The following is a 21,093-nucleotide window of genomic DNA, read 5'->3' as shown; positions in this document are numbered from 1 at the left end:
CATCTCCCCATTCGGAGTGGAGTCAGACTGAACTAGTTGTCATTCACTAAGTAATTGCATTCTTTCTGACCCTCAGGCTGCAGTTCACGCTGCTCACCTGTCCTGGAATACCCTACCTCACCCCTTCTCCCAGCCAACCCAAACCAGCCCTCCAACATGGGTTGAGATGACACTTTCCCTGGGGCCCCAAAAGCTGAGTCAGCTTTTCCTCCTGGGTTCACTAGGATTTGAGACTTCCAGTGTCAGCCTAAGGACTCCCTAAGTAAGAGTCTAGTTCCCCTCTCCCCCACCAGAGCCCACCGCAGGGTTTCTCTCATTCTGTAGCATTTACTCGATGCATGGATGCATGGGGACCCACAGGGTGCTCCCCAACAGGGTCATACTGGGGGCAGTCACACCCCAAGTGAGCTGTGGTCTGGTTTTCCCTTCTCAGCCAGGTGATGGGGGGAAGAGGACAGAAGCATGTCTCCCCCTGTTGGCTGCCCTGGTCACTGAGTTAAGCCCTGCCACAGATAGGGGTGGAGGCACTCATGTCAAGCGTGTTTCAGTGCTTGGGAAGTAAGTTAGAAACATGATTTGCCAACAGAAAAAATAATTCCTGGGAGAGGGAGCCCAGCCTGCATTCCTGAGTGCCACGAAAAGGATGGGCAGCGTGGTCTCAGATGGTCTGAATTCGAATCCCATTTGCCCCCATTGACAAATGGGGGTGCCTGGAAGAAGTTTCCTCAGTGACATAAAGGGCATCACCGCATACCCCCCCTCCCTGGCTTGTTGTGAAAACCAGGTGGAATCACAGGTGTGAAAATACCAGAGGCTCTCAAGTCACAGGAAGGCGCTCTGGCTGCTGTTCCTTGTGGGGCGACCCCGTGGCAAGGCAACACCGGCTTGCAGGTGTGTTCTAAGGATACAGTGCAAACTACTGTGTGTGTAGTCAACCTGTCCCTCTTAAGGACCTCAAGAGATGTATCCATTCTAGACCTGGCCCTCAGGTTCTAGGGAGACACCAAGATAAATGCACAGTTTCTGTCTTCGAGGGATTTGTAATTACCTAAGGGACCTAAGACTTTAATAGCTACTTAAATATACTAATATAGGACCCTAATGTCAGCTGTGATGTCATAGCTTTTAAAAATCTAAGTAAGATTTGCTTAAAGCTCTCAGTCTGTATTCCATGCAACTCCAAAGTCATCCCCAGGATTTGTGAGGACCCCGCGGAGGGTCACAGCCCCTCGGTCCCCCAGCTGGCTTTGTGTCCCTGCTGCCTCTGACTGTAGATCAGTTTAAGGACCGTCTCCCTGTCCCTCTTCACTGTCTCAGTGAACCGGACAGGGAGCCCAGCCTCTTCCTGGATTCCCCCAAAATCCCACTTAGACAAGACTCGCGGCCCACATGTGTGTGCGTGTGTGTGTGTATGTGTGTGTGTGTGTGTGTGTGTAGTTGATGTCATCGGAGGTTTGGGAGGAAGTGGGCAGGAAGGGGTTTCCACTGCAAAACTTCAACAGTGTCAAATTGAATGTTCGCATCAAAGTCTCCTGGCCAGCCTGACTCTGCGAATGTCACCACATGGTACGCTGACCACATCCCACCTCACTCAATCTTGATTCCTTCTCTTCTTCTCATCCCCTTCCGTATCCCCTTCCTGAGATTATCACCTGGGATCCAAATGCCTCGCCTGCCTTCTACAGAGCAATCCCTTTCCTCTCACATCTCTTCCCGCACTTGCTTCCAGAGTCCTGTCTGCAGCTCAAACTCATCAGGGGGCAGGTGGGACTGAAGGGTCTTCAGGAGCTCAATTGTACAAGCATGCATCTCCATTACTTGGGGCTGGGGCAGGACAGAGGCATATTCTAGTAGAAGAGGTCCTCGGAGGAGGAGACAGATGCTGAGAGATCAGGGACCATACCCTCTGACCACCAACGAAGTAGCTGATGAGAGAAGGGATAGACCCAAGGTGGCTTCCCAGGAAGGACAGACGGAAGCAGAACCCAGTTCTTCTGCTCCAGCACTGGAGGGGCCTCTAGTTGTTTGCATACTTTTTATTCAAGTATTTTATATGTATCTGTAAATGTAGATGTATATCCATTATATAATACTTATCTATATATACAAGTATTGTATATAATATATTCATGAAAGTATATATTCATTGAATATATACAAAATATATATTATATATATTCATACATATTTGAGAGGGAAATGCACCCGTCTTAGTACACAGCTCAGTGACTTCTCATAGCTGAATGTGCGTGAATACCCAGCATCCAGACCCAGAAGCAGATCATGCCAGCACTCAGAAGCCCCCCAACCGTCCCTCCACTCCCAGGTGAGGCACTCTCTGGACTGCTACATTTATTTTACCCATTTTTGTACTTTATGTAAATAGAATCCTGTAGGATATCCTCCTTCGTGCCCGGTATCTTTTGTTCAACATTTTACTTGTGAAATACATCCACAGTTGGAGATGCGGTCATACAAGGCACATCCTTTTCTAGTTGTGGCTCTGCCGCCGTTTATCTCATCTATTGTTGGTGAACATTGGGGTTGTTTCCAGCATGGAGCAACAATGTGGCCTCTGCTCTTGTACCACATCCTTGAAAAAGGCCAGTTACTCTGAAGGAGATGCTGAACACAAAAGAGAGGCATTCATTCATTCAGCCAACATCTTGGAGGACTTCGGATGTGCCAGGCATGTGGACAAGCACAGGACCCGACAGAGAGTAAGGTCACCGTGACCCAGTCCTTGTGGAGCTGACCGTCTGCAAGGCAGGTGGGTGTGTGCAGAGGCAGAGTGCGGAGAGCTTAGAGCTCGTCAAGGGTGGAGAGGAACCCAGTAAAACAAGGGCTTGAGGGGAAGCAAGCGATCGGGGCTGGAGAGAGGCTGTTCAAGGTAGAAGGAGGCGCTGGTGCCAACTGTGCATTTGCGAAGCTTGATGGTTCCTGTTCCTGGGGCCTAGAGAATGGGGTGGGGAGTGGGGTGAGATCAAGGGCAGAGGTAGACAGGGGCTGGAGTTTGAAGGGCCAAGGAGCCATTTAAGGACTTTTCTTGAGGACAAAGAGGCTCCCTCTAAATACACGAGTGGCATGGACTGCTGAGCCTTTCAGAAGACCCTCGTGGGTGCTGTGCTGTGCGGGGGGTGGGGGGGGGGGGGGCTGCGGGACAGGATCAAGGGGGTGGGGGTGGGGGCGGGGGATGGGATGCAGCATTCCCGGAGGCAGATGGAAGAGGTCATGGACCACGGACCGGAGCCGCACCCCCCAATTCTGCTGGCCGACGTGGACCTCATAGCGCAGCCCCCAAAGCGATTAATTCGCCAGAAACCAAGACCAAGGGGTCCTTCCTAGCACACACTTGCCTGGGGAATCCCACGTACGTCTACTACTCTCCTATGCTCTTTAGTCTGGAATCCTCCACAGTAAACTTCCATCTGACCTTTCCTTGTTTCTGGACCCCTCTCTTCCCGTTCAGAATTCTGACCCTCCATGGCTGTTTGCTCCAGAGTCGCCTGGCTTGGCTCCTTTGAGGCAGGAAGTCTGGGAACGGGAAGGCTCGGTCTGGCCTCGAGGGAAAGAGGCAGCTGCCGGCCACGGCTCCGCCGCCTTGCTCATTCTGCATTTTTGGGTGAGCTGTTTTTGTTTGATGTAAGCAGAGCAAATCCATCCATAGCAAAATCAGAGAAAATAGCTTGTTGATGTGTAAACCAGGATGTCACAAATAACCCTGTTTGTTTAATTATAGCAGGCTGAGTGCTGTGAGCAGGGAAGGGGCGGTGGCGGCGGGGCTGCTGATGGGAGGGGAATTCAGGATACCGTTGCTGTTGCCGGTGTCCTAGAGGCCTGCGGATGAGATCTGGGGGGAAATCTGAGTGCCTGGAGCCACGTGGATAAACATATGGTGCGTGAGTCAAGCTCAGCTGAGGGGGTAGGTGGCTTTCGGAGTTAATGGGAGCTTGCTGTACAGTCGCTAGACAGAAAAATTAAATTACAGGTGAAAGGACAAAAACATATGCGTGGAAATCATAAGGCTGTGAAGGTAGGAAATTTCGACTTTATGAGTAATTGCTTTCTGAAGACATTTGTTCTTCCCCATGAAATGCGTCGATCTGGTAGAGGGCAGAGAACAGTGGGGGCGGGACGGGCGGTGCCCCGCCACACCCCACCTGCCATTGCCTCCCCTTTCACTCCAGGAAGAAGCTGGAAGCTAGAAGCAGTGCGGTGCAGCATTCAAGATCCTGGCATTGGGTTTGCATTGGCTTGGGTTCAGATTTGGTTTCAAGCATCCCTTCTCTCTTATGTGACCATGGGAGGAAGCTCACCGCCTGGTGTCTCAGCTGGTCGTCAGGTGTTGGGGAGACTCAACTCAAGAGGCATGGACACGCTCTTAGCTTGCCTGTACCTGGCACAGAGGGAAATTTCAGTGAATGAGACATAGGTATTAGGATGAGAAATGAATGCAGTGAACAGGGTTGTGGATTGGGGGGAGGGGGGGCAGTGGGAATTCCCTCCCAGCACACACCAAGCATCTCTTGCCCCTGCCTCACCTCCGGGTAGCTGCCCCAGTGCCCCTAGTAAACCATTAAAGAAGCAGTTGTTCCTCGGGGAGGGTTACACAGTGGGCACTAAAGCAGGTGCAGAGCTGACTTTTTCTGGAGATGACAGAACACGACACTCACCTTCAGAAATTTAAGAAAGGGCTTTGAGGGAAAGAGGTGCAGGTAGGACCACATTATAACTTTCCTGGGCTCAAGGCATATTTGCCTTCATGGGCTTTTTCTTCCATAAAGAAAATTAAATTATTATTGTATGACTGCATTGGTATAATGATGAATATAACTTGGATTCATTATTATATGTTGATAGTAATTATCATTATTTTAATTCTGATTTTAAAAGAAATTAAAATTAAAACATTTTTGTGGCCTCTAGACACAGTGCCTGTCGGTGGGTGGGAGTTGGGGGCATGGAAAGTAAATGCATTTTCTACCTAAGTGACATTTTTATAAAAACAGGAAAATAGATAAAGCTACCTTTATTTAAATACAAGAGAATTCTTTGGATACTTTCTTTGCTGTTTTCATTTTTGTTTCATGGTTAAAATGGGCTTTCCTTCAGGAGATGATCATCAAATTACATAGTAATTTTATTTATCTTATTTTATTTAATGTATTGTTAATCTGACAAGATAAAAACAGCTCTGGGCTCACAAATTACTTTTGTCTGCTCAGGATCCTCCCTTGCTTTTTGTAACAACATTTCTCTGTTGAGCCGTCCCTCCCCCACCGCAGTATTTTTGATTTGGGTGGGGCAGGCCACACGGCTTTGAGCTGGTCTAGCCAGTCAGAGCAATCCTTCTTCTGGGCACTGATTGGTTCCATGATGATGAGCACCTGATTTCAGACAGGCCAGTGGGAGTCAAACCTGGGATTCTGCCTGGTGAGGTGGAAAGGAGGGGCTCTCTTCCTACTAGGAGTCTTGGCTCTAAAGGCAATTATATGTTTCCAGCTCCCAGGGGCTACTGAATGGTAAATGCCCACCAAGAGTGAAGCATCACAGAGGAAAACAGAGCAAAGAGACAGAGAGAGAGAGAGAGAGAGAGAGAGAGAGAGAGAGAGAGAGAGATGGTGCTCTGATAGCATCATTTGAACACCTGGACCCAGTTAGTCCTAAATCTAACTTAACCCTTGGGATTTAAGTTACAGGAATCAATAACTTGCTTTTTCTTTTTCCTTCTTAGGTCTATTTTAATTTAGGGTTTTAAAAAATTGAAGCAAAGAGTTCTGTCTAATACACTTGGCAACCCCAGAATTTTTTAAGTGGTTTTATGCCCAAGTGGAGTAAGAGAAGGTTGTTCCCAGGCATGGCCAACCAGTATTTCCACTTGAATGACCTGGCTTCTGCAACTGCCCTCCTCTTCCTTTTATTTAATTTTTAAAAATTACTTTAGGGGGTTCCTTCATCAGCAACAAGAGTTTCTTGAAAGACATTCTTCTGAATCAAAAATGACCTGTTCTTGGGAATCAGGAATTGGTAGAACCAGCCCTCCTTGCACTGGGTCCCAGAACTGTGCTCTACGATAAACATGAAAAGAAAGAAGAAAATCAGCAAACGCTGACAATTGGTGTATGTGATGGGGGCACATTCATTCACCATGGACAGTGGTTCTCAAAGTGTGGTCTCTGGACCACAGCATCAGCATCACCTGGTAACTTGTTAGAAATGCAAATTCTGGGCTCCCAACCCAGACTCATTGAACCAGAAACTCTGAGGGTGGGGCCCAGCAATCTCTATTTTTACAAACCCTGAGAACCACTGGCTTAGGGGTTTCCTCTTACTCAGTTACTACAGACACAGCTGCTGGGTGATTAAAATCAAACCTGAATTACCTTTGTAGAATCACTCTGGTTTTGAGCATTTGCTTTTTCACTTTGAGGATAGAGGGTAGAAGGAAAGAAACAGTAACAGGTTGACTAGTTTCTTTTTTTCCTTTTTATCCATTAGTAGTTTGCTAAATGTACATTCTGTTTTCTTTTTTTTTTCTTCAAGCATGTGTTTTTTACACTTTACTCAACATATTTGAAAGTATATATTTCCAATGATGTTGAAAAGTAATTCAATATCTATTATCTACCCCCATGAAGAAGGCTAGACCTCAACATTTTATCATGTCTTCTTCCCTTTCCATGGACTCCCTTTCATCCATTCCCAAGTTTTGTTGAAATCTTTGGGCATTTAACAGTTGGAATTTTTTCTCAACAATTTATTAAACTTCATGGCCATATTTTTGGCGATCATCTGGGCTTTACTAGTTTTACTAGTTTCTTTGTACACCGTTGTTGCTTGTATCCTATCTGCCTCTTTCTTGGATTCATTTTTCCTATTGTTGGAGTATATCCCGTAGAGAATCTTTCAGAAAGCGTTCATGGAGAGAAATCTTCTGAGTCCTTGCCCATCTAAACCTAATTTCTTAAATAATTTTTTGTCTACAGAACTCTATGGCACTATGTCTTATACAATTTTATGCTCATTGCACTTGAGAAGTCTGATGTCCACCTGTTTCTTCTTCCTTTGAGTTAAACTATTGCTGGTTTTTTTTTCTGTCTGGGATTTTTTTTTCTTTATTCCTGGAAATTTTACCAATATTTCTAGTACTGAATTCTCCACACCCCTCTCTCGTGTTTCTTTTCAATAGTTTTTTGGCTTCATACTAAAGTATGAAGACTTAAGACTCTCTTTAGCTTTGAAATTTGGGGGTATAATTTATTTTATTATTTTTTCTATCCATTCTCCTTCTGGATATTCTTTGAGATAAAGGTTGGAACTCATAGTTCTGTTTTTTTCATTTCGCTTTTTTAATCTCCCACTTTTCAACACCTGGAATTTTGCTTAATGTCTGGGTGGGTTGCTCTTCTCTGTATACCAGTTTGGTAATGCACTCTTCCACTGTACACATTTCATTTATCAATCCATCTACTGTGGAATTTTTTTCATTTGACAAATTTATAAACCATAGAAAATTGCAGAGGCTAACATAACAACATCCATGTATCCATCACTGAGAAATAACAAGCATTAACGTTTTGTCATACTTGCTTTGGTTCCTTTCTGATAAAATAAATTAAATATGCTGATAAAATTTCAGTTTGTTCCTCTCCCTACTAAATTTATTTTCCTGTTTACTGTTTTTCTCCATCTTCCCCACAGTAATTACTATCATAAACATTATGTGTTCATAATATATATATATATATATATTCCACTATCCCTCAGTCTTTCCTAGTTTTTTAGCTTTTTAGGATAAATTGTATCGCACTGGCTTTACCTTCCTGTAACTAGCTGTTTTTCACTCAGCAATAAGTTTTGGGAAATTTTTTTAGGTTGTTGCATATCTAGTTCATTCATTTTTAACCACAGTGTAATAGACATTTTTATACATGCAATGCATTTATTCATTCCACTCATGGTGGATATTTAAGTTGCATATAAGTTTTTTGAGATGAGAGACAGAGCCTCAGAGAACACAATGTGCTTGTCTACTTGTGCACGTGTGAGAGTTTCTCTAAAGTTTATACCTGGAGAAGGAACTGCTGAGTCAAATGAAACACACAAATGCCACAAACTGGGTGGCTTACACAACAGAAATTTATTTTCTCACAGTTCCGGAGGCTAGAAGTCCAAGGTCAAGGTGCCAGGGGCTAGTTTCTTCTGTGACCTTGCTCCTTGATTTACAGATGGCCACCTTCTCCCTGTGTCTTCACGTGGTCTTCCCTTTACCCACATTTGTATCCTAATCTCCCCTTCCTAAAGGGACACTAGTCGTATTGGATTAGGGTCCACCCTAACAGCCTCATTTCAACATAATCACCTCTTGATAAGCCTTACCTCCAAATAGAGTTACATTCTGAGGTACTGGGGTTAGGACTCCAACATATGAACTGGGGGGAGGGGACACAAAATTTACCCATAACAGTGCCATTCTAGGGTTCTGCTAGGAAAAATCATCTGTTTCTTGCAGAAGGGCCTCTCTTTATCCTATCTAATTTATGCCATAGCATACAAACCAGACAGTCTCATATGGATGTTAAGTTTTTTAATTGACTCCTGTGATTAGATATTTAGTTGTACTTTCCCCCCCACCCAGTGCTTTCTATTATAAAGAGTCTGGGTGATAAACTTCTTATGGATAAATATATGTTCATACTATTTCCTCTTACACAAGTTTTCTTAAGTCAAATGAGATAGAATGTGACAGATGATTTAAGGAACATGTTTGCATGATAGAGAGCTCTATTGATTACAACTCAAATACCTAGTGAGAAAGCACCAAACATGGAAGGGAAAAGACTAGGGGACAATCTGGAATGAACAAGGGCGCTTCTGAAGTAACGGTAATGTTCTGTTTCTTGATATTGATGCGGGCGCTGGTGACATGGCTGTGTCCACTTGATGAGAATGTGTTGAGCATCTCATGAAAATGCATGCACTTATGATGCGTGCACATTTCTGTATAAATAGTGCATGTCAATAAAAAGTAAAAGAGAAAGAACTTGGTGAGCCGGCTGCAGAAGAACACAGCAACTCAGTACTGGTTGCTCAGTGGGCACTGCGTTTTTTAAAGACAGTTATGAATTATGTGCTGTGTGGCAATTTATTTCAATGGTCTGGTGGTTCTCAACTCCGGCTGCACATTAGAATCGTCCGGGGATGTGTTTTAAAAATACTGCTCTCCGCACCGCTCCAGATCAGCTAAATCAGAACCCCTGCAGGCGGGGCTCAACCATCAGTATTTTTACAAACCTGCCCAATGATTCTAACATGCGGCCAGGTTTGAGCAAAAGTGGTCTAGAAACGGAATTATTTTGATTGCTTGTGTTCTTTTCAGATTTGCTCAGTGGTTTCAGATTTTTTGGGTCAGTTTAGATCAACTGCCTTATTTTGCAATAATAAAAATGCACATATAGTTAAATATATTTTATTCCTCAAATTCCTGCAGGGAAAAGAAAATAACTTTTTACTGTGAACGTGAATATAGTACCAACCCACCTCCTTTTTCTTTTAAGTCATTGCAACAACTTCTTTAATAAAGCAATTTTTATAAACTTAGGAATGTGATTATCATATTGCAGTAGGAAGGAGAGTATTCCCTTAGGATGCATTCTTGGAAGTAAAATTGTTGGTTCACTTGAAAGCATTACTCTAAGAGAAAGAAGCTAGAAACGTACAAAAGGGCACATATTGTATGATTCCATTTATATGAAATGTCCAGAATATGTAACTCCGTAGAGACATAAAGTAGATTAGCTGTTGGCAGGGATTTGGAGTGGGGAGGGGGGCATTGGGAACGACTGAAAAAAATTGTTGTTTCAAATGGATGTTTCATCTTTCAGCTCTGGTACTGCTGCTAAAGGCCGACTAGGATTCCCACTGACAGAAGAGTAAGCCTACTGCTCCTTAGCCTTGCTGCCTCCCCGCTACCTTTTATTTTTAAAGAAAAATATGTTCATTAGAAAAATCCTCATTGTATATGAAGTATTAAGGAGAAAGTTAAAAACCACCTGAAGTTCTACTACCTAAATAACATGTTCTTGTCTCACCATCTCAGGTTATGTACAGATGTGTATAATATGCAGTTGCTACGATGGACCACAGTATCTCTTCCTTCCCGTCCACCTCTTCCTCATGATCCACTGTGGTCAGGAGAAGTGGCGTGAGCCTGGCCCCAAGATCACTATTATTATTAAAGAAATAAGACTATAATCACTTCAGAAGAAATATATACATGTGTACATTAAATATACACACACAATTTTTTCTTATTGATTTGACTGAGTGGTCTTTGAAAATAAAATTTGTTTTTATTTTAGATCTTTAGGAAGAAAACAGTCCCAGTCTGTTGCTCCTTCCTTCCCATTACCACCTCTAATTCACAATTACCCTTCACCAGGACTAAGTGGAGAAGAAAACGGTTGACCTTCCACCAGTTCCTGAGGCTGTGGAATTTCAAGACACAAGAAGGGACTATAGCCTTGGGATCTCCTGGGTGAATGTTTTCTGCAGGAAACTCACGCTGAATCTAAACATCTAAAACATCTATAGTCAAATCCATTATTTATCCCATCTTGATTCCTAGTCCAGGTCGTGGTCAATGGTTTTTCTCAGGCTCCTAAATGGAAGTTCATGGTCACACTTGATCCTTCTCGGTCCCTAAGCAGAACCTAGTCATTGTGCCCTGACTGATTCCATCTCAGAAAACTCTTATCTGGCTGCTCCTCTCCTGGCCACCAACATTCTGTGGGATCAGGCCTCCCCTCTCCTCTGTCATGCTCCCACCCCAGAGTTACCTTCTAAAACTGGTCTGATCCTGCTCCTTCCCTGTTTCAAGCCTCTCTTGGCTTCCTCTGGCTTCAGGATCAAGTCGAAGCTTGATGGTCAAGGCCCCTTACAGTCAAGTGTCATTACCGTCCTCACTGCTTCACGCTCACCTCTGGCTGCTCTCCACAGCACGGCCAGTGTGACAGCTGCTCTTCAAATATGCTAGGCTCTTGCAGGCTTCTGTATTTGCAAGGCTGATCCTTTGTCCCAGGGCTCTTTCCTACCTGGAGAAGTCATCATGACCTCGCAAGACCTAGTTTAGACAGCACATGTTTAGGGGACTTCCCTGGGGATGCAGTAGTTAGGACGATTGCTTCCACGGCAGGGGGCACAGGTTTGATCCCTGGTTGGGGAACTAAGATCCTGCCTGCAGGGCAGTGCGGCCAAAAAAAAAAAAAAGATATCACCTGTTCAGGGACATTTTCCTTAACTCACGTATCCCTCCCAGGGCCAATCATGGCAGGACTGGGGGGTCAGGAGGGTCATTCGACATGGGCCACACATTCAGGGATGGTCTCAAATTTGGACTTTTGATGCTATCTTCAAAAAGATGCATGTGTCCACCCGTACATGCACAAGATAATGGACTGACTGCAGTGAAGAACAAGAAGACTCACCATTTGCCTTCAAACGTGTCTCATCACGCAACCACACTGGCCATTGGGCACTATAAATTCGTGGTAATTTTCAAATATCCAACTGTGATTATGTAATGACTGACAATTATATTACATTGTATTTTTGTTAAAATCATTAATTTGTTAAATGCAAATATTTGAAACATCTCACAAATTGTATAACTCTTTTTTGGCTTTTAAAATATATAGATATCAAGAGCAGACCCTCTGCTCGGTCTCCTGCAGAAGTTGAGATGCATTTGTTGTGATTTACTGTGTTAGGTTGCAGAAAACCTGTGTTATCACACAGGCTGAGCCCAGTGGGAACCAGAGGAAACAGCTTTACTTTTTCTGTCCACGGCCTCCCAACATGCTCTGCGGTCTCTCCCTTTCCTGCCCCACAGCTTTTCAGTCGCCTGCAGCTATGAGAATAGTTTTATTTGGGGGGGTAGTGGAAAGGCCAGCCCAGTATAGATCAAAACTTCCATCTCACATCCAGGTCCATGGAGCTTCCCTCCCAGCTCAGGCCAGTGGCTAGAGGATGAGAGAGATGGGTGGGAGCAGGGCAGGGATCACTTCCTCCAGGTTGCTCTTCTACTCCTTCCCTCCCTCCTGCTGGTTCCTCCAGAGTTGGGAAGGGGAGAAGGGATTCCAGGGACAGGGTTGGTGCTCTCAGGATCTGCGTGGCAGGCCCTCCCTCAGAACGTTCATTGATGAATGTCTTGAGACGTCCCCAGCTATGTGATACACCCTATCTCTGACCCCCCGCAACACCCTGAAGTTCTTACGCTCACCCCTCCTGCTGCGCCAGCAGGATATTTAGGGTGAGGGTCCTGGACCTGGCAGCAGCCCTTGAGAAGGTCCTTCTGTGGGGTCCACTGCCGCCTTCCCTCTTCCAGCCAGCTTCCTGCCTTCGCTGTCCTGCAGCCAATAGGGAGGCACCTAACTCCATGTTCACGCCACCCAGACACCAGGGGACACATCGCCTTCTCCGAAGAACCATCTTCCTAAGCCCCACGGCCTCTCTGAGACAGGCCTTCACGTCTGCAGCTCAGGGAGCCACCTCTGGCTGAGGGGTGAGGGCTCAGTTCTTTCTTGAAGCCTCTGCTAGTCTCCAGGAGCGGCTCTCCTGGGGTCCCCACTTGGCTGAGGTTAGGGGTTCCCCCAGAAATCTAAAGTGCTCTTTTCTCCCACCAATCCCCTGTGTTGCTGTTGTTGTTTTTTCTCTTTGCTTTTTCTTTTCTTTTTATTTTTAAAGAACTTTTATTGAGATACAGTTAACATACAATAAACTGCATATCTTTAGAGTGTACAATTTGGTTTTTTTTTTCTTATTAATAAGGTATATATGGCAATCCCAATCTTCCAATTCATTCCCCCCCAACCAGCCCCACTTTCCCCACTTGGTGTCCATATGTTTGTTCTCTGCATCTGTGTCTCTATTTCTGCCTTGCAAACTGGTTGATTCGTACCATTTTTCTATATTCCGCATATATGTGTTAATATATGGTATTTGTTTTTCTCATTCTGACTCACTTCACTCTGTATGACAATCTCTAGGTCCATTCATGTCTCTACAAATGTCCCAGTTTCACTGCTTTTTACAGCTGAGTAATATTCCATTGCATATATATACCGCATCTTTTTTATCCATTCCTCTGTTGATGGACATTTAGGTTGCTTCCATGTCCTGGCTATTGTAAACAGTGCTGCAATGAACATCGGAGTGCATGTGTCTTTTTGAATTATGATGTTCTCTGGGTATACCCTATGTTGGTTTTCTATGGCTGCTGTAATAAATTACAAACAGTTGGTAGCTTAGAACAACACACAGCTATTGTCTCAGAGCTCTGGAGGGGAGGAGTCTGACATGTGTCTCATGGGGCTGACATCAGTTTGTTAGCAGGGCTGCTTTCCTTTAGGCTCGAGGGGAGAATCTGTTTCCTTGCCTTTTCCAGCTTCTAGAGGCCTCCGCTTTCCTTGGTGATGGACAAGTTCCCTCATCTATCTGTGAGGCCAGCAATGTTGCCTCTTTGACCTTCTTCCAAAGTCACGCCTCCATCTCTGACAACAGCTGGGCAAGTTTCTCTGATTTTAAGGACGCGCGTGTTAGACTGGGGACCCCTGAATGATCCAGGATAAGCTCACGCCAAGGTCTTTAACCTTAATCACCTCTGCCAGGTACTTTCTGCCAGGTAAGGTAACATAGGCATATGTTCTGGGGATTAGGATGTGGACATCTTTGAGGGAGCATTGTTCTACCACATCCCGTGGTTTCTATGACCCTTCCTTCAAATTTCCAGTCTTGTCTTATATAGGCTGGAGAAGGGCAGTGGGATTTGGTGATAGGATGGGCTTTGCCACATTTCAGTACCTTGTGTAGGGCAGCTCTCTTTAGGATATGGGGTACAGGTTGCCTGTTGCCCTCAACTTCAAGGCTCTACCTGGATTTCCAAATCTGGAAAGGTCACATTCCAAACACCAGCGATGTGTACGTTCCTCCTGCTCCAGGCTATGAACTCCTTGAGGGCAGGGTCTGTTTCTCATTTGTTGAAAATTGGTGCCAGGCACAGCACCTAGACCCAGTGAGCCTTCTGGAAAAGGTTTTTGCGTCTATGATAGAAGAGGGGAGAAAAAGGTATCTGCTTGATTGCTTAGAGGAATTAGGAATGTATGACAGTTGTCAAAACTCTGCAGGATAAAATGGCATCATATACTTATTTAAGAGACCAGGTAGATGTTAGACAAATATTAAGCCCCATTAACTTGCCAAGAAGGAGAAGCGACTTGTGACCCTCCAGCCTGAGGATGCTCTCTCGGATATTTTAATTAACACGCTAGTGCAGGAGGGCCCCTGAGGGAACTCCAGCCACCCTTCATAGGAAAGGTTTGCCACTCAGTCTGGATGGCTGTGCTCAGGCTCCTGGTACTGCCTCAGAGCTATGACTTTAAATCCTATTTCTCCTCCTAAACAGTCACAAGGTTTACTGCAGGTAGATTATTTTCAGTGCTGCCTTCGGGGCACTGGGAAGGGGGGAACGCTCTGCATACTGTTAACTCGCAATGGAATTGGGCACCGGTGCATTAAGACAAACTGGCTTGCACTTTCCTATCGACAGTAGTGGACACACTCAGTTATAGAGCCATTTAAACAACGCTGACTGCGCCCTCTTATTTGTGTTTGGTCCCCAGGCAACCTGAAATTCCTCCTGTGACTTTTACACAAAGCCTCGTGGGGGGTGGGGTGGAGAAGGGAGCAGGGGCTGGCATCGGAGAGGGATGGAGTCTGTCTTCACCCTCTGGCTCCCTTATTTGAAATCCTGTGAACACTGGAAATGTAGGCACACACAGATTTCTGTTTGGCTTTTTTTAAAATCTTTATTTTTATTAATTAATTAATTAATTTTTGGCTGTGTTGGGTCTTGATGCTGCACACGAGCTTTCTCTAGTTGTGGTGAGCAGGGGCTACTCTTCCTTGTGGTGCACGGGCTTCTCCATTGCGGTGGCTTCTCTTGTTGTGGAGCACGCACTCTAGGCACACAGGCTTCAGTAGTTGTGGCACATGGGCTTAGTTGCCGCGGCATGTGGGTTCTTCCTGAACCAGGGATGGAAGCCGTGTTCCTTGCATTGGCAGGTGGATTCTTAACCACTTAGCCACCAGGGAAGCCCCACACTCAGATTTGAAACACAGTGAAAATCCCTAAATAACTCTTTGTGTGTGTGTTTTCATTTATGCTATGATTCTTCTTATGTAGGAGGCTGAAGAATGACCCCTTAATGAATAATAATAATGGGTATCAGGTAATAATCCCTGGAACCTGCACATATTACTTTATACAGGCTTTTTTTTTTTTTTTAAGGACTTTACAGAGTGATTAAGCTAATGATCTTGAGATGGGAAGATTTTCACCCCACGTTTTCATGGTGAACCCTAAGTGCAGTAACATGTATTTTTATAAGAGGGAGGCAGAGGGAGGTTTTCCTCCCACAGAAGAGAAGGTCATCTGACCATGGAGGAGAGATCTGGAGGATGCAACCACAAACCGAGGGATGCCGGGAGCCCCCAGAAGCTGGAGAGGCAAGGAACGGATTCTCCCCCAGGACCTCCAGAGGGAGCGTGTCCTGCCGACACTTTGGTTTCAATCCAGTGATACTGACTTTGGACTTCTACCCTGCAGAACTGTGAGAGAATAAATTTCAGTGTTTTAAGCCATCAGACGTGTGGAAATTTGTTCCAGCCTTAGGAAACGAATAGATTTGGTATATAGCTGAGAATTGATAATATACGTTCTTCATGCATTCAACAAATATTAGCTACGGTGCAGGCACAGGTGGAAGCAGGCAGGAGAGGGCTGGGGATGCTCACGACCCCATCCCACCCCCTTGATGGTATGTAAAATGCTCCAAATGTGCGCATTTTTCCAAACAGACGTTTTATGCTTTGCATCAGGCTCTGGAAGTGGTTCATGCCACCCCGAAATTAAGGAAGCGGTTCATGCCACCCCCAAATTAAGAAAGCTTTGATGTAAATGTTGATGGTCCAAATTCCTTCCTTGGCTAAATGACTTCCCCCACCCCAAGACCTTGAGGATAAAAGAAGCAAAGTGCATCCTTTGCCTCCCTTAGGAGACTAGACAGATAGAAATTTAAATGTTGACTCTTACTGTTTATATTAAAATTTGAGATCACTTATTTATGCAAATATGTACTGCGCACTCAGCTTAAAGTGAGCACTTAGAAGAGCTTAGCTGCCTCCGCTCTAAGCCCAGGGGACACAGTGGGGGCACAAAACAGATCAGAACAGTCCTGTTCTCATGAAGCTGATATTCTAGTTGAGGGGAGCAGACAGAAAACCAAAGCAACATATAACGACTCGGGAGACATTAAGTGGGAGGCTAAGAGGCTAGAAGCTGGTGGTGGGCACTGGGGCATGATTCATTCAGAGACTAATCAGGGTGGGACTCTGTGAAAGTGACATGGGCACAGAGACCTGAGGAGGTGAGGGAACCGGCCATAAAAACCCACAAGGCTATTTATCTTTCTCCTGACTTAGCTCACTTAGCATAATATCCTCAGGGTTTACCCATGTTGCTGCAAATGGCAAGCCTTCATCTTTTTATGGCTGAGTAGTATTCCACTGTGTATATATACATAACATCTTCTTTATTCAGTCATCTATTGATGGGCACTTAGGTTGTTTCCAGATCTTGGCTGTTGTAACTAATGAACATAGGAGTGCATATATTTTTTCAAATTAGTGTTTTCATACTCTTTGAATAAATACCCAGAATGGCTGGATCATATGGTAGTTCTATTCTTAATTTTTTTCAGGAAACTCCATACTGTTTTCCATAGTGGCTGCACCAACTTACATTCCCACCAACAGTGCATGAGTGCTCCCTTTTCTCCACATCCTCACCAACCATGTGATTTCACTCACATGTGGAATATGAAAAACAAACAAATGAATAAACAAACAAAAACAAATGCTTAGATACAGAGAACAGAGTAATGGTTCCCAGAGAGGGAAGGAGAGTGGGGGGTAAGGGGGGTGAGAAACAAGTAAAGGGGATCAACTGCATGGTGATGGATGGAAACTAACTTTCAGGTGGTGACCACGCCGTAGGGTATATAGATGTAGAAATATAATATTATACACATGTAGCTTATATGATGGTACTAAACCAATGTTACCTCAATTAAAAAAAACAAGAACAAAACAAAACAAGCAAACAAACAAACAAAAACCCCAAAACACTGGGGAAAGGCGTTCGCAGACGAGGAAAAACCTAGTGCAAAGGTCTGGAGAGAAGTGAGTTTGGCTGGCTTGGGGAACAAGAATTAGGCAAACTGATTAAAAATAGTTGCTGGCTTAGTTTAGCTGGCAAACAGACTAGCAATAAAGAGAAGGAAACCATGCAAATAAAAGAGAATAGTTTTCCTAGTGATTTTAGATCTCAGTGACACTCATTAGATGGTGATTTCTCATCCGAAGGAAGAGAGGGAAGCTCTGTTGTGCTGTTTAGAATTCTTCTCGGGGAGGGAAGAAGGAAGAAACATACACACAGTGATAGGCAGAGCTAACACCACCCAGAAAACAAGATGGGGTGGGTTTTTAAGCAAATGTGAAGAAATAATGAATTGGCTCGATAAGTTAGTAGGATGCGGTTGGTGGGACATTTTGTGGGATTTTTTTTGTGCGTTTCTTCTCAGTATTTTGTAACTGAGCCTCAGGACTCTGTTCCCATATTCCCTATTAGACACTGATGGTAACCACTTGTTCATATTTGGGGATTTAAGACAGACACCAGGCCCTGGGAGTTTAATTAGGGAAAGTGACTGAGGGTATGACCTGGAAAGACCTCCTAGCCAGTGAGTGAGACTCTGGAAGAGCATTTCCAAGATCTGGAGACTATGAAAAAACATTGCTCCCTGGAGGGCCCAGACCAACAGAAATGAGATTTCCAGGGCCCTGGTCCCTGAAATGCTGTTAGGATACTTGTGGCCAGCAATTTGAAGGTAATAAAACTCTGATTCAATTCCACAAATGGAGACAACTTGAGAGGCCGTAAAGGGTGGTAATAGAGAGCTTCGGCTTGGCGGCAGAGCGGACCTGGGCTTGAATCCCAATCCCTCTTCTTACTCCATGACCTTGGGAAGTTACTTTTGCCATCTTAATATCTGTGCAATGAAGAGCATCCTCCCCAAATTCATGTCCACTTGAACCTCAGCACGTGACCTTATTTGGAAATGGCGTCTTTACAGATCCTGGATTGGGACAGGCCCTAAATCCATGGTTCGTGTCTTTATAAGAGAAAGGAGATGGAAATTCAGACACAGAGACGTACAAGGGAGGGGCCCTGTGACCGTGGAGGCAGAGCCTGGAGTGATGCAGCTACAAGCCAAGGAACATGACAGATTGTAGGCTCCCACCAGAACCTCGAAGAAGCAAATCGGGATTCTCCCTTAGAGGGGGATCCTGCCTTCCTTGATTTCAGACTCTAGCCTCCAAAACTGTGAGAGAATAAATTTCTGTTGTTTTAAGTCACCACGTTGGTGATGGTTTGGTACAGCAGCCCTGGGAATCTAATACAGCATCTTTGTGTGTCACTTGAGGAGAAGCTGGCACGTGTGCGGCCCTTAGTTCTTGGAGCCGTGGTGGGGCTCACTGGCGGGCATGGACACCTGTGTAGGCCCCGCACACAGTGTGCATGTGGAAAACAGTAGCAGAAAGGCCCACAGCTGCACTGTGGCCTGTTGAGCTGGCAGACCTGGGGTTCAGCCTCATGGGTCAGCAGGTGTACATTCTGGTGGGAGGCTCTGACAGTAACCAAATGAAATATGTAAGTATAATGTGGGATCAGGTAGTGATTAGCACTACGAAGAAAGATAAGATGGAATAAGCAGATAGAGAAGGCTGGAGACTGGGGCTACATGCTATTTTAAAATAGGCTGGTCAGGGAAAGGCCTCTCTGACAAGATGACATTTGAATAAGGACATGAATGTGAAGTGGGTGGCATGTGGTCAGTCCTCCATAAATCTTAGCGAGCGTTATGAATATTTTTGCTTTGATTGCTATCGTTAAATGGGCAGATGTGATATTAAAAATGTGGTTCCAATCCAGCCTCTGTGAATAAGCAATGTTGTGGCCTTCACTGAGTCTCCTGGAAAATGAAGACGGGGACATCGTGGTAAAGTAAAAAAATCACAAGTCAGTAATTCAAGGATCTTCTTCAGTGTATTTGATGGGAAAAGTTTACAACTCTAATCTCGTCAAATTTATCATTCTTTTTCCTTATGGCTTGCACTTCTGTTTTATTTAAGAAATTCTTCACGCTGAAGTCATACAAATATAGTTCTAGAGCATGAGTTTCTAACCATTTTTAAGCTATGGATCCTCTGGCTTGTTTTTAAATGGATAAGATAAAAATTACAGGATTACAAAGAAAATCAATTACACTAAAATTCGGTTTTCAATTAAAATTTATGATATATTATGATATATAATAAGTGTGCTTCGTTTTAATACATAAAATAACAAGATTTAGCAGATAATCTAATAGCTGCTAGAAATTTCCAAGTACTAATGAGTATAAATAGCATTTTGAGACACTTGCAGCAACTGTGGTGTAATATGAAAATATCCGTATTCTTATTTTCGACAAAGTCACAGGTACTAAAAGACTACCATGGTCTGTTGTTTACATATATAATTGAATCTCTAAATTTTACTTAGAGTTAGTGAAAATAAATATCAATTATTATCCCATCCGTGTTCACGAACCTATTGAATTCTACCCACTGACCCACTGGGGGTCTGTAGAACCTAGGTTAAAAAAACTAGCTTTTTCTAAAGTTTCTACAATTTCCCAAAATTTTAAATGTTTTATCTTTCACGTTTTTGTCTTTTATCAATCAAAGTTTATTTATATGGTATATAATATTTCCTTTCCCCCCTTTTTATTGGTTAATTTATTCCTTCCCCTTTGATCAGCAATGTCAGTGCCGGTTTAAATCCCCCTTCTTTAGAATGGGTCCATCTGCTTCTAGACTCTTTATTCTGTTCTACTGATCTAGCTGTTGATCTATGAAAACACCACATTGTCTTAATTGCTCGAAGTTTGAAGCAAGTCTGGCATCTAGTAAGGCAAGTGCTCCCCATTTGTGTTGGCTTCTCTTCGTCCCTTGTTTTTCTACATACATTTTAGAAACATCTTGACGAATTCCATGAAAAACCTATTGAGTCTATAGATTATTTATTTATACCTTTCAATAAAATTTCATAATTTTTCCACAAAAGACTTATACACTTTTTGTTAGATCTGATTGTGGGTGGTGCTGTCTTTATAATGGTGTTTTTTTTTTTTGGCTGCACCACACTGCATGCAGGATCTTAGTTCCTGACCAGGGGCTCAAACCTGCACCCCCTGCATTGGAAGCATGGAGTCTTAACCACTGGACCACCCGGGAAGTCCCAGGGTGGTGCTCTCTTGAGCATGTTCTCGTCTGCAAAGACCCTTTTGCCATATAAAGTAAGATTCGTGGGTTCCAGGGGTTAGGACTTGTACATCTTTGGGGTCCATTCTCGGCAGGTATTTGATCAAACCATATGTGTTTGAGGTAGAGAAAAAAAAAAGTTGCATATTGGTAATTCCATGTGATTCAACCTAAAGTCTCCCAATAATATAGGAGTTACTATTAATACTAAAAACAAAAGGGGAGATGATTTACCATAAACTGTCAGCTCCAGGCCTGTCCCTGTTGTCTTAGGAATAGTTGGGCAACTTGCAGCAGAGCCCTGGATCTTTAGTCACTGTGTCACTGGAAGCACACGGAGGTCCCCCTCCCCAAGGCCACTTGCCTCCCCACCGTCTCGGAAGAAGCCTTCCTAAAGGACCGTAGACAGGTCCTCCTCCCGTAGAGGAAGGGAAGCCCACTGCCCAGCGACACAATCCTCTACCCCACAGCACAATCATTCTTTTGAAGAGAGAACTGCTCCAAAAGTCTTCCATGTTGTAAGTACGTGTGAGGCAGGAACAGAGTCTGCAGACCCACGCCGTGTTGGAACCTGAAGCCAAAGGAAAAACATCAGGGGTACCGATTCTA

This window comes from Hippopotamus amphibius, chromosome 4 (genome assembly GCF_030028045.1).
Source record: "Hippopotamus amphibius kiboko isolate mHipAmp2 chromosome 4, mHipAmp2.hap2, whole genome shotgun sequence".
Taxonomy (NCBI): Eukaryota; Metazoa; Chordata; class Mammalia; order Artiodactyla; family Hippopotamidae; genus Hippopotamus; species Hippopotamus amphibius.
This window is presented reverse-complemented; position numbering follows the sequence as displayed.